Source organism: Saccostrea cucullata, unplaced genomic scaffold (assembly GCF_032062105.1).
Source record: "Saccostrea cucullata isolate Sc308-1 unplaced genomic scaffold, CSIRO_AGI_Scuc_v1 ctg1281, whole genome shotgun sequence".
In the NCBI taxonomy this organism is placed as follows: domain Eukaryota; kingdom Metazoa; phylum Mollusca; class Bivalvia; order Ostreida; family Ostreidae; genus Saccostrea; species Saccostrea cuccullata.
Window position 1 is genome coordinate 182,559 of NW_026927343.1, and position 14,417 is coordinate 196,975.

The 14,417-nt window shown below is 35.6% G+C and overlaps 1 protein-coding gene across 1 annotated transcript in view; it reads right to left on the bottom strand.

Moving 5' to 3' along the window:
- The window catches only part of LOC134274161 (uncharacterized), a 48,428-nt gene that overhangs the window by 31,467 nt on the left and 2,544 nt on the right, over window positions 1–14,417 (bottom strand). The window lies entirely within an intron of this gene.

Consider the following 14,417-nt stretch of genomic DNA (forward strand, 5'->3'; position numbering starts at 1 on the left):
GAGACAAATCTACTACAATTTCATCAACAGTGCAGCCCTGTGCCTTATGAATTGTCTTACCAGCAGCTGGTCTTAAAGGAAACTGTATTCTTTGATATGTAGTTGAATTGAAAACAAAAGATCGCTGACAGTCAAATATTGGTGTCCAATCATCCATAACATCATCATGGAAAAGATGTCTGTATTTCTGTCGAGCAATTCTCCCTACTGCAGAATCTAAAAACTTCACCCACACTATACTTGGCCTTGATACACCAGGTAATCTGTTTTCAACAAGAAATACAGTACATGATGAACCATTTGTCAAGCCATCAGTAACATCAATATTAACTGTAATATCATATATCATTCCAATGGCTAGAGTTAGTCTTGTCATGAGATTTGCAGTTTTGCTTACATCATCTTGATTTTGCAATGATCTGAGTAGTCGGTCTTTCACAGTCTTACTGTGGTCTTGGAGGACACTGTCAACAGCTTTTACAATGACTTTTTCACCAGGAAGTTGCTCTATAAGTTTATTGTTATATTCATCTACTTTCGCATTCATTGTGAAAAGATGGGGAGCATTGTTTGGATAATTTGGACTATTTTCAGCAATGATGCACCTGTGAATTATATCCAAGTCCTCAGAAGTCATCTCATTGTGACGAAGACGGTTCAAAAGCTGAGCAAATTCTAAATCATCCTTTTGTCGCATTACTTCATCTAACTCAAATAAGGTGAAGTTTTCTTTCCAAAGATTACATGCAAGTGCTTGGGCATTTTGTTTTAAATCTTGAAAAATCCAGCCATCCATGATTGGTTTAAGTTGAAAGAAATCTCCAACAGCAATAATACTAATGTCTCCAAATGGCCTCTTCAAACCAGTAAGAAGCTGAAGTCTGTCATTGATAAATTCCAACTTTGCATTGCCAACCATTGAAATTTCATCTATGATGACTACTGACAAATTTCTATATTTAGTTCTAAATGTGTTGAGTTCATCACAATGCATATTTTGCTGCCTTTGGTTAATTTTCTGGTGAAATGCAGAAGCAATTGTTTGACCACCGATGTTAAATGCGGCTTTACCAGTGAATGCACAAAGAAGAATTCGTATATCATCTGGATTTTCACCCTCCTTAGCACATAAATACCGATGTAAAGCTTGATAAAGTGCTCTGATTAACACCGACTTCCCAACTCCTGCACCTCCTGACAGATATGCATGAATAGGTTCCTTTTTAGACTTGATCCATTGCATAACATGATTGAAGAATTCACGTTGCTTCAAATTTAAACTGGCTACAAGCTTTAAATACTCATCATCAGGTAATCTAACAGAACTCTGCTCATTCAGTTGTCTTGTTGATGGAATTCCAACATCACTTCCTATATCATACTCTCTCTGTTCAATTGGTCTTTCTGGATTAAAGTGAACAAATGTTTCAGAATCAACATTTCCTTCATATTCATCATCTGCATCAGTTTGTTGAGCACCAGGAGCTAATTCATCATATGCTTCTGTCAAATCATCATGTGCCATCTGTTCTGCCTGCTCAAGCATATCAGCATTGTGTTCATACTGTTTGATTTTCTGAGCTACGAAAAAAATTTTCTGGTTAAATGACTGCTCAAAGCTCTGATGTCCACACAAAAGATCAGAACATTCATTTCGCCATGGAGTGAAGAGCATTAGTTTTTCTCTATAGTAATTTTCTGGGTTTGTCTTTAGGCTATAACGCACATATCTTATAACTCTTGGTGTTTTTCTACGCTTAATTTTAATTCCATTTCTCAAAACAACTAATGTGCTGTCATCTTTAAATTCATCCTCAGTATCAGTTCCACTTTCTTCATTTTCTGACTGGTACCTGTCATCATCATTTGTTTCCATTTCAGACAGCTCAGTTCTACTTTCCTTTGGAAAAACAACATCTAACTGTGACACATAGTCAGCTAAACACCAGTTTTCAAGTTGTTTTGGACGTTTTGCATATCTTTTGACTATGTTACTGCATTCTATGTCTGTGGAATTAGCATTCAACTTTTCGAGTTCTGAATCAGGTTTGACAAGTATTACACGGTCATCAACTGGAGATGTGTTTATGAACATTACATCTCTTGATGCTTTTGTAAGGGGCATTTGCAAAACTAGATATGCTGCTTCTTGTGCTCCAACTTCAACACTGTTAAGAAATTGATTTCCAATGTGTCTAACTTGTCTTTTAATGTCAAGATTGCCCTCTCTTGCTTCTTTTGCAGCTCTACTCAGCAGATCACTCATGCCCCTTTGGGATTTACTTATGTATGAGACAATGTACATTGCACAAGCATAGGGATCCAAAACATACTGAATATCAATGTTTGCTGCCCATGCATGAAGAAGAGTACTGTTGTAAGCATTCACTCTCAAGTCACATGGTTTACGTTTTAAAAATACCTTGGGTGTTCTCAAAGAACTTCTGATGCATTTTATATAATCATCTTCAGATAGCTGTAGTACATTCTGCAAAAAGTCTTGGAAAGTGCAGCTTATGTCACATCCATTTTTTAAGTCATTCACTTTGTCTTGCATAGTCTTATACATTTTCTTGTATTTCTCAATGTCACTGTCCAAAGGTTCCAATATTCTAGTAGCTTGGAGTGGTGGAAGTGGAAATCCAAATCTACAAACAGCCTTTCCTTTCTTTTTGCATGTTTGCGAGTGTTTATGTACTTGCAATTCTGTCAAATTGTCTTCTGTATTCCTTTCACACTTCAAGTAGCTGTCAACAAATGCAACAATTTCCTTGTTATCATTTTCTAAGTATTTTGGAGCATTTTCAATCCAAACAATCATGTGAACATGTGGTGATCCCCTTTGTTGAAATTCAACTCTATAGAAAAAGTCTTGTATCTTGCCAATAGGATGATGATCACTCTTAAGCACAGTATTTAAAAAAGTCCGAAAACGATGATCAAAATACCTTGTACATGTAATTGGGTCTTTCTGAACTAACTTTGACTTTTCAGTCCATGTCATGCTCTCAATTTCAGAATCTGTGTACTGTTTGTCATCGTTTAAAATTCCTAGTGCTCTGATCAGATCATTCCAACGTGTATCTGCAGCAGAAAAGGACATAAACCAAGTTGGTAGACCAAGCTGTCGTATCATTGCAAAAACATCTTTCTTTCTTGTTTCAAGATAAGGAGGAGAATTTCTCAACTGTTTGAAAACATAAAATCCCTCATTGTGTCTGACAATGCTGTTAATTTGATCAGGATTTCTTATTTCATTTGCAGTAAAGGTTTTCCCCTTTGTTTTGCACTTCCTTAGAGCTAAATTGCATTTGTCTGTTACCTGTTTTAGTTGAATCTTTTTCAATTTGAAAAACAAATTTGGTACCGACTGTGCAGCACGTCTATCAACACTTCGTAATTCCCACTTGGCAATATCAGCATATGAAACAGGTACTTGACGCTGATCATTTTCTACTCTTCCTTTACCACAAAATATTGTTGGAAATGACAAATACTCAGCCATTTGATCTTGATACAAACTAAGTGGACGTTGTCCCTCTCCTGGAGCAAATGTGAAGATCTGATTCATATCATATGAGTCACTGTCTAGTAGAGTATCACAATTTCCATCCTTACCACTGCTATCAACTTCACAGAATTCATCAGAGTCTGATTCATCTGATTGGTCAAGCATTGCTGAATCTTCATTGGTGTGACCCTCTATAAACTCTCTCATTAATTCGTTTGCGGAATTGGTGACCTCATGGAACCAGTTGTCATCTACATTTATGTTTGAATTCTGATAAAATTCACTGTTTTTCATTAACCAATGTAAAGCTATCAGAACCTTTGTAGGTCGGATATTTTCATGACAATAAGAGTGCTGAAAAGATAGTTTTCTTTTTAACTTCACAGGTATTGTAATATTTTCATCAAGTCTCCTGGGAAGACTATTGATTGTTGGTTGAATGTCAACTGGCACATTTACAACATTTCCTTTTACAGAATACTGCCCTCCTCTTGGTAATTCTCTTATCTGCATGAAAGGAATTCTTAAGGATACAAGTCTTTCTTCCAATGGTAACAGATTCAATTCACTTGGTTTTTGAATCCATATCATTCCATTTGCAATAGAGAGTTTTGGAGTTCGACTTTCTTTTAAACTTGAATTACATGTGTTGCATATCCATTCATGCCCGTTTACAGACTTTGTATTAGTAAAATACTTCCTTTTGATTTCAGCATCCAACAAAACATTATCTACATTTGAAACACTTTCATGAAACCATGTCTGTTGGCAACATGTGCATACAAACACAGGACCCAATCTTACATTGTTGTGAAAATTGTCAACACACTCAATTGCATCAACTCCAAATTTACTTTTTCTGTATCTTTGTTTTTCAGTTTCAATATAGTCCAAATTCCCCCGTGAGTGTGCTTTTGATTGTTTTGCAGCAATGTTTTCTGATGATCTAAACTCTTCATTTTTTCTCTTTTCTTTCATCTTCAATCTCTCTTTGTCTAACTGGGTAGGATTTTGTCTCATTTCTTTTTTCTTTTTTAAATCCTTTTTTTGCTCATCATGCCTATACTCTTCTTCTTGCCTTTTAATTCTCTTACTGTCCCTTTCCTTGTCTTTAAACTCTGTATCTTGTCTCTTGTTTCTCATACTGTCCCTCTCTTTTCCTTTAAACTTTACATCTTGCCGTTTGTTTCTCATACGGTCTCTTTCGTTGACTTTAAACTCTGTATCCTGTCTCTTGTTTCTTTTACTGTCCCTTTCCTTGTCTTTAAACACTGGATTTTGTCTTTTGTCTCTTTTACTGTCCCTTTCCTTGACTTTAAACTCTGGATCTTGTCTCTTGTTTCTCTTACTGTCCCTCTCTTTTCCTTTAAACTCTGCATCTTGTCGTTTGTTTCGCATACGGTCTCTTTCGTTGTCTTTAAACTCTGGATCCTGTCTCTTGTTTCTCTTACTGTCCCTTTCCTTGTCTTTAAACTCTGGATCCTGTCTCTTATTTCTCTTACTGTCCCTTTCCTTGACTTTAAACTCTTGATCTTGTCTCTTGACTGTCCCTCTCTTTTCCTTTAAACTCTGCATCTTGTCTCTTGTTCCTCTTACTGTCCCTTTCCTTGACTTTAAACTCTGCATCCTGTCGTTTGTTTCTCTTACTGTCTCTTTCCTTGTCTTTAAACTCTGGATCTTGTCTCTTGTTTCTCATACTGATCATTTCCTTGCTTTTAAACTCTGGATTTTGTCTCTTGTTTCTCATATATTCTCTCATGTAATCCTTTTTATCTTTCTTTAACGCTGTTGTTTTTAAGTGACCAGTATTGGTACCAGTAGACTGTTTGTTTGTGAGAGCATTTGTTGTTAACTGATCTAATCTACAATATTGATGTGTACTTTGATTATTACTAGGGAAGCTATGAATAAGTGTTCGAAATGCAACAGGCATCACTTCAAATTCAGTTGCAAATTCAATGTGCATACTTTCATACATAGCATACAAAAATCCTAACAAATCATCTAAGCAGCAACTGTGTCTCATCAGAGACTTTCCATCACATGCAGACAAACCATTTTCCCCATGAGAATGTGAGTCAAAAAAATAAAAATCATTGTCTGAATCTTTGTACAGTGCTGAACATATTGAGCCAATCATTATTAATACATACCTAGATAACCCCAATGCCTGTCGCAGACATTCATGTAGAGTTTGAATTTGATTGTTCTTATCATCTGTAACTAATAAGCCAAACAATGTATCAAACTTATCAACCATGTGGTGATTTTCACCAGAATCAATATGAATTGGTAATTCATCAAACATCAGTAATCTACTTTTAAGTTTTCCAGCACTCTGAAGATTCTTCACAACTGTGTTGTACAAATTATCTCCCTTGAGCAGAGTCTGATCTAAAAAGGAACTAGTAAATGAAAAATTTTCATATGAATTTGACAACATCATAAGTGAATTGCATGTACACTGATTACCTCTTGAAAATGACGAAAACCTCATGCTTCCCTGATGGAAAGATCCAAACACCAGATTATCTAAATTCTGATGCATACAATTACCTTGCAGTGCATGTGTTGTTTCATTTGGTATATTGTTCATTGTAAACGGAGTAATATTCTGGGTTGTAATCTGAGAGATATTCTGAGTAAGCAACTGAGATGAATTCTGAGTAATCGTTTGAGGCATAGTTTGAGCCAGAGGCAACACTTGAGGCATAGTTTGAGCCAGAGGCAACATTTGAGGTACAGTTTGAGCCAGAGGCAACATTTGAGGCATAGTTTGAGCCAGAGGCAAAATTTGAGTCAAAGTGGTCTCAGGGAGAGCCGCAGAGACCACTGTCACAGGGGTGGTAGAGATCACCCCTGCCGGTACAGATGTCATAGGTGTTAGGACGTGGCCTACACCCAGAGGCACAGACAGTTGGACGTGGCCAACATCTGTGGGGTACTTGTCACCCACATCTGCCTTACATGCGTTCTTCTTTACCGCAGCTTTCTTCCAGCTCTTCTTCCTAGGCATTCTCTGATCTACAAAATATAGAACAATGTTCATTCCCAAATTAATAATGCTGCCATCACTGACACTTTCAGATTAGAGAGCAGTTGTTGGAAACTACAATGCAGATACTTTTAAAAATATATACTTAATTTAAGTTTGAAGCACAAATCAAATTTTAAAAAGCAGAAAGTTAAAAAAATTTAAAACCTGAAAGTTAAATTCAAAATTACATGCAAAACATATGACAACATTCATTCAAAGAGGTCACTCATGTTGCGCAGTGGTACAAGCGTCTGCTCTAGAGGCACAAACTAGGGAGTTTATCCTTAGTTCGCTGGTTGAATCCCACTGTGGAATGTGGACACTGGTCCTTTGGACAAGACCGAATAAACAGAGGTCTTATTTCTCTGTAAGTGCAGGAATGAAAAAGATCCCTCACTACTCTCAATGGCCCTGAGTGCCAAGCATAGGACAAAATTTGTAAATCTCCACCTGCAAGTGGTGGCATCTCATATGAGTGAAAAATTTAGAGGGTTGTTAAATAACAATCAATCAATCATTTTAAGAGAGGCGCAAGTTACATGCAATTTGTAAACCATTTTCACTCAAGACTTACCTTGAACATGTGTCACACATTTCCAGAAATTATATGTACCATATAAATGTATACAACATTTACTGGCATAATTTTTGTGCAATAATCCATATTAAATAAATAACCATTGTGGTATTTCATTAAGTTTTATAGAATTTTTTTATCTTGTTTATCAAGAACTGTGTGTACATCATCGTCGGAAATCCACAGGTGATCTTGTCTTTACTTATCACCCATGTGCAAACTCGTTCAAATATCGCTGTAAAATATGCTAATTTTTTGTTTTTATAGTCAACCACTCAGAAAGTTGGAAGTCTTCAATAATGAACAAGATGTGTTTGTGAAACATTACACCTGGCGTCAACAAATTTCGAAAAAGCTATTTTTAGTATAAAGGTCACAGTCAAGGTCACAAGGTCATTGACCTTTGTGTTGTTTGTAAGAACTTAATTAGTGGGGTATGCATACTAAATATGAAGTCCCTATCTCCTATGGTTCAAAAGTTATGGCAAAAAGTGGAAAAAGCTATTTTTAGCATATAGGTCACAGTCAAGGTCACATGGTCATTAACCTTGGTGTTGATTGAAAGAACTTCATTAGTGGAGTATGCATACTACATATGAAGTCCCTATCTCCTATGGTTCAAAAAGTGGAAAAAGCTATTTTTAGCATATACCGTAGGTCACAAGGTCATTGGCCTTGATGTCATTTGAAGGAACTTTCTCAGTGGAGTATGCATACTAAAAATGAAGTTTCTATCTCTTATGGTTAAAAAGTTATAAAATCAGTTGAAAAAGCTATTTTTAGTATATAGGTCACAGTCAAAGTCACAAGGTCATTGACCTTGATGTCATTTGAAAGAACTTTATTAGAGGAGTATGCATACTAAATAAAAGTCCCTATCTGGTATGGTTCAAAAGTTATGGCAAACAGTGGAAAAAGCTATTTTTTGCATATAGGTCACAGTCAAGTGTACAAGGTCATTGACCTTGAAATCCATTTGAAAGAACTTTATTTAGGAGTATGCATACCAAATATGAAGTCTCTATCTCAAATACGGTTCAAAAGTTTTGGCGAATTTAAAGTTGACAACAGACAAACAGATAAACAGACAAACAGTTGGACAAAAACAATATCAAAAATTTGCATAAAAATATGTTTATTACTTTGCTATTTAGGGTAAATATTTTGACTCTTGTTTAAATGTATGAAGTTCGATTTAGGTCCTAAATGAACACTTTATTCTGTATTAAATTTTATACTGCTAGGATTGAATATGGGGTCAGTCTAATAACAGGAAATGGACAATACTGCAAGCCAGTGCAAGGTTTTAATACAAAAGAAAACATTATTAGTCTAGACAATCTGTAAATGTAATTATAGTGAGTGCAGCAAGGGTCGCAAAGCAAGCTCAACAGACTAATGTGTAAGAACAGAGGAAATTTGGAATTAAATCTGTGCATATGTCAAGCATATGTTGTGACACCTTCCCAAAATTCCTTTGCTACCCAATACTCTTTGCACAAATAAATTATAACATAAGGCATAAAAGACTTCCAGTATATAGAAATCTTAAAAAGAAATAATAACTCATCAATGTCTTTCGACTAGGTCTATTAGTTTCAACTAGACGCTTGGCTGTTTCCGTTAACCCTGACAATCTCTCGTGTGACATAATCTAGATGTCTCACACACTTGAGATTTGAAGTGGCAGATCAACATTTCTGAATCAATGGTATTTTTAAGGTACAACTGCGCTCGCCCAAATGGTCACACCGTCAAACACATTTGTGAAAAATACAAGTCTTATTTCTGGATAACTACTTTTAAACCTTGTAATCCCAAAAAATTAATACATGTAGTCATACTAATGAAAGATGGGACTAATATCAGTAATATACCCATTGAATGCAATTTTTCAAAAATATTAATTCCCATTCTGATTCAATACATCATGATATATATACATACATATATACATATATAATGTTGTTTAAAGTTAACAAAATACTATTTCCAACTTTCAATTATTAAAAGAAAAATTAACAAACATTTAAGATTAAGTTTAACTTTTCTGTGTTTATTTGAATTTAAAAATTTCGATTATAGTTCATTATTAAACAATTATGCACAGCAGATTATTACCGATATTTGATTCTATTTTTTTTTTCTCATTTCCCATCTCTAGAACTTGAATCAGACTGCTAATTATATATACCAATATACCACATCATCATTATTCTACTTTTATATAGCACCTTATCTAATAATGTAATTGCCCTAAAGCACTTTACATGTAAAAAAACAAAAACAAGTACAATGTACAATATAAAACAAAGAACAAGTGCTTTGTAAAAGGCAGAATAGTAAAATCATATATGGTATGAAAATAAAACCTTCCTTTTAATTTTTTTTTTTTATGAAAAATGCCCATCAAACAATAATGCACTGCATGTAAATCTATAGTCTTTTTATTCTACTGTTGTCTTTTTTTAAAATCATTTTAAACACACTACTAAGCTTTATTTTAGCCAATTGTTACTCGGGAACCTGTGTAGGTGATATTCCTTCCTCATCTCCGGGATTGACACAAAATCACGATTTATGTATGAGTTTTCTTTCTGCAAACTTAAACACTTTTTATCCTGCAACCACCCCTTGCATTGACCTAATAAAGGTAACCTAATATTTAAAACCAAAGCTTTATCCAGTCACTGCCCTAATAAAGCCTCGTTCATGTATTCCGACATTCAAAAGCATTGTGACGTCACGTATACTGCAGTGTTTACGCCATGGCATCATAGTTTCAACTGCAGAGATGTGCCTAAATCTGTCGGAATTAGCTTGTTTTGGACGCTCAAATGTAAAATTTTGTTGCAGGATTAACAAAATACATGGTTTCTGTCTTGAAATATAAGCAACATTTGGGCTCGGGTCGAAAACGTAAGAGGGCTCGGCAAGCACGCCCTCTATCATGTTTTCTTACCCTCGCCCAAATATCGCTTATATTTCAAGACAGAAACCATGTATTTTATATGTACTGCTACTTTTACTAACAATAAGTTATCCTTTGTAAACACGTCCTGATGACAGGTGTACCTATATGCAAGTCTTGTCCCTGTTGATGACTTTCACATTTACAAAAATTAATCCCCTTTGTTGGGACCATCCGGGGTCAACCGGGGTAGACACTGTTTTCCCTTTATAACCTTACCAACTTTATAGGACAGTATCTTAGTAATAAAATCTGTATGAATATGTTCATAATTTACATGTAAACATACTCTTGCAATACAGGTACAGATCAAAATTGTCAAATAACATTTGAAGATTAAAAATATTAACAAGTGGCCTAACTTACAAATGACAAAGACAGAGGGAAAAGTAGTGTTACGCCGACAACGGGAGTTAACTCTTATGAATGTAAAATTCGTCTATTTGTATTATGCAATGACAAACTATTACGCTTCAATCTACTAAGTAAATTTTAAAAAAGATCATCTTCTCAATCTTCTTTTATACTAGTAAAATGTAGCAGTATCTAAATGGACTTGTTTTTCTCCGTGTGACTTTTCTCCGAGAAACTTCAACTGCGCAGTATGTGCCTAAACACTGCATATAACAAATTAATGCTACATGAACAAATATACGCAAGGTTGTATTTATTCAGCAAAATCATTTACTCTTCAAACCTTACATAATGAAAATAACAATCAGCAATGAATACTTTTGTTTCAGACTGTATAACACCAAACTTCAAGTACTTCTTCGCCGTCCACATGAAAAATGGCTGAAGCCTCGTTTTCATTTATTTGGTACACCGCGCCCGATCGAAAAAAAAATAAACAAAGGTAAACCTAATATGTTGATATAATTTCGTACGGCCATAAGTTAGACAAAATTGAATGCGCACTACAGAGGATTGCTTGCATATTAATGTTACTAAACACAGCTCTGTTGCTTATGGGATCTGGAGAAGAAGATTTTGAAATTTTTAAGGTTTTATGATGGATTCTTAAGTAAAATTTACTCATCCATTACGGCCCCACCCTTGCCCCAGGGGTCATGATTTGAACAAATTTGAGTCTACACCACCTGAGGATACTTCACTATGAGTTTCATCTTTCCTGGCCAAGTGGTTCTTGAGAAGAAGATTTTTAAAATACACCATTAATTTTTCACTAATTCTTAATTATCTCCCCTTGAAAGAGGGTATGGCCCTTCATTTGAACAAACCTGAATCCCCATCACCTAAGGATACTTTATGGCAAGTTTGGTTGAAATTGGTCCAGTGGTTCTTGAGAAGAAGATGAAAATGTGAAAAGTTTACAACGACGACGACGACGACAACGACGACGACAACAACGACAGACAACGGACAAATTGTGATCGTATGTTTCTAGGTGCAGCTTACTAATGTTTAAATGAAATGTCTATTTTTGAAACCAATATGATTTTTTTGTTGAAACTACATGACAAGATACTCTGCTTTCATAGTTAGTACTTATTTTTGTAAAAAACAATAACCTGGTTCCCTGAACCAGTTTAAGAATGCATTTAGCGCTAACTATTAAAGTAGTAGTACACAAACTATTAAAATAGTAGTACAGTTTCACTTTCATTTGCAAGTTTATTGAGTTTGGGGTTTTTTTTCGATTAAGTTTCATGGACTTTTATTTTTTAATTAAATATTTTGCTATGGAAATTGGGAAATTTACACCTTTCTTTTGGGAAAAAAGGTACCTTTTTTGCATTGGGAACGGGGCCGAATATCGGCCTCAGATATAGAGAATAGAGAGCCCTGAAACGGGTTGGCCATTTTGGCCCCACCCTTGCCCCGGAGGTCATGATTTGAACAAATTTGAATCTACACTACCTGAGGATGATTCCACATGAGTTTCATCTTTCCTGGTCCAGTGGTTCTGGAGAAGAAGATTTTTAAAGATTTTCCCTATATATATTCCTATGTAAAACTTGGGTCGGCCATTTGGCCCCACCTTTGCCCCGGGGGGTCATGATTTGAACAAACTTAAATCTGCTTTACCTGAGGATGATTCCACATGAGTTTCATCTTTCCTGGCCCAGTGGTTCTGGAGAAAAAGATTTTTAAAGATTTTTCCTATATATTCCTATGTAAAACTTGGGTCGGCCATTTTGGCCCCACCCTAGCCCCGGGGGTCATGATTTGAACAAACTTGAATCCACACTACCTGAGGATGATTCCACATGAGTTTCATCTTTCCTGGCCAAGTGGTACTGGAGAAGAAGATTTTTAAAGATTTTTTCCTATATATTCCTATGTAAAACTAGGGTCGGCCATTTTGGCCCCACCCTTGCCCCGTGGGTCATGATTTGAACAAACTTGAATCTACACTACCTGAGGATGCTTCCACATGAGTTTCATCTTTCCTGGCCCAGCTGTTCTGGAGAAGAAGATTTTTTAAAAATGCCATAAATTTTTCACAAATTCATAATTATCTCCCCTTGGAAGGGGGCGTGGCCCTTCATTTGAACAAACTTGATTTCCCTTCACCCAAAGATACTTTGTGCCAAGTTTGGTTGAAATTGGCCCAGTGGTTCTTGAGAAGAAGATGAAAATGTGAAAAGTTTACGCCGACACCGACGACGCCGACAACACCGACGACGACGACGACAGACAACGGACAAATTTTGATCAGAAAAGCTCACTTGAGCCTTCGGCTCAGGTGAGCTAAAAAAGAATAATAATCTTTACCAACAGAATCAGTAGAAGGACTTCCGTTGGAAACGGAAGACCTTAAAAAGCTTTAGGTCCATAAAAGCAATAAAGAGTTTTGTGCCTGTGTATGTACCAGATGACATATAGATTCTATGAACAAACATGTTGTGCAGTGTTAATTTCCATAAACAAGGTATATTAATGCTTTGTATGTACAATAAGGCTATAATAAACAAAGATATACTTGCTTAATCATTTTGAATCAGCCAAAAAGATTTTATTTCAATGGACAAGTAAAAATCAGAATTTCATATTGGTGTATAAAATTAAAACCAGGTCCATAAAAGTATGGGCCTTCCTTAATCAACCACTATCTAAGGATAATTCTAAATAAAAGGACTGATTTTGTGTATTGTTTCTATTATTTGTTTTTAAAATTTCTAATAACCTGGCTAGATGTACAATGTATATATATTCCTTGAAAATCATGTTTTTTTTTTTTGTTTTGTTCTTTCTTTTTTCTACATGCATATGGATTCCTTTGTAAAAATCTTTGAATCCACCTAATACTATTTGTATAACATGTAAATAGGTATATGGGCATTTGTAGATTTATTCTGATAAAGATAAAAATAAACAACAAGAGGCCCATGGGCCACATCGCTCACCTGAGCACTAAAGGTAGGAAAAAGTAGAAAATGGCTTTTTATTGTAAAGTTTAAATCCAAAAGTAGTCCCATGACCAGTCATGGATTTGCTATTTTTTCGAAAATAATTTTTAAAAAACTTTCCTATATATATCTGATATATCCTTAAAAAATTTGGTCGGCCATTTTGACCCCGCCCTACCCCTGGGGGTCATGATTTGAACAAATTTGAATCTAAACTACTTGAGCATGCTTCCATATAAATATGGTGAATTATGGCTTTGTCATTCTTGAGAAGAAAATGTTCAAAGAATTTTCTTATATATTTCTATGTAAAACTTTGGTCGGCCATTTTTGCCCCGCCCTATCCGGGGGGGGGGGGGGGGGGGGGGGGGGGGGGGGCATGATTTGAACAAACTTGAACCTACACTACCTGAGCATGCTTCCATATTTGTATATGATGCATTATGGCTTTGTCATTCTTGAGAAGAAGATTTTTAAAGAATTTTCCTATATATTTCTTTGTAAAACATTGGTCGGCCATTTTGGCCCCGCCATACCCCCGGGGGTCATGATTTGAACAAAGTTGAATCTACACTACCTGAGCATGCTTCCATATAAATATGATGAATAATGGCTTTGTCATTCTTGAGAAGAAGATTTTTAAAGAATTTTCCTATATATTTCTATGTAAAAACCTTGGTCGGCCATTTTGGCCCCGCCCTACCCCCGGGGGTCATGATTTGAACAAACTTGAATCTACACTACCTGAGCATGCTTCCATATAAATATGATGAATTATGGCTTTGTCATTCTTGAGAAGAAGATTTTTAAAGAATTTTCTTATATATTTCTATATAAAACTTTGGTCAGCCATTTTGGCCCCGCCCTACCCCCAAGGGGTCATAATTTGAACAAACTTGAATCTACACTACCTGAGAATGATTCTCCATAAGTTTCATCTTTCCTGG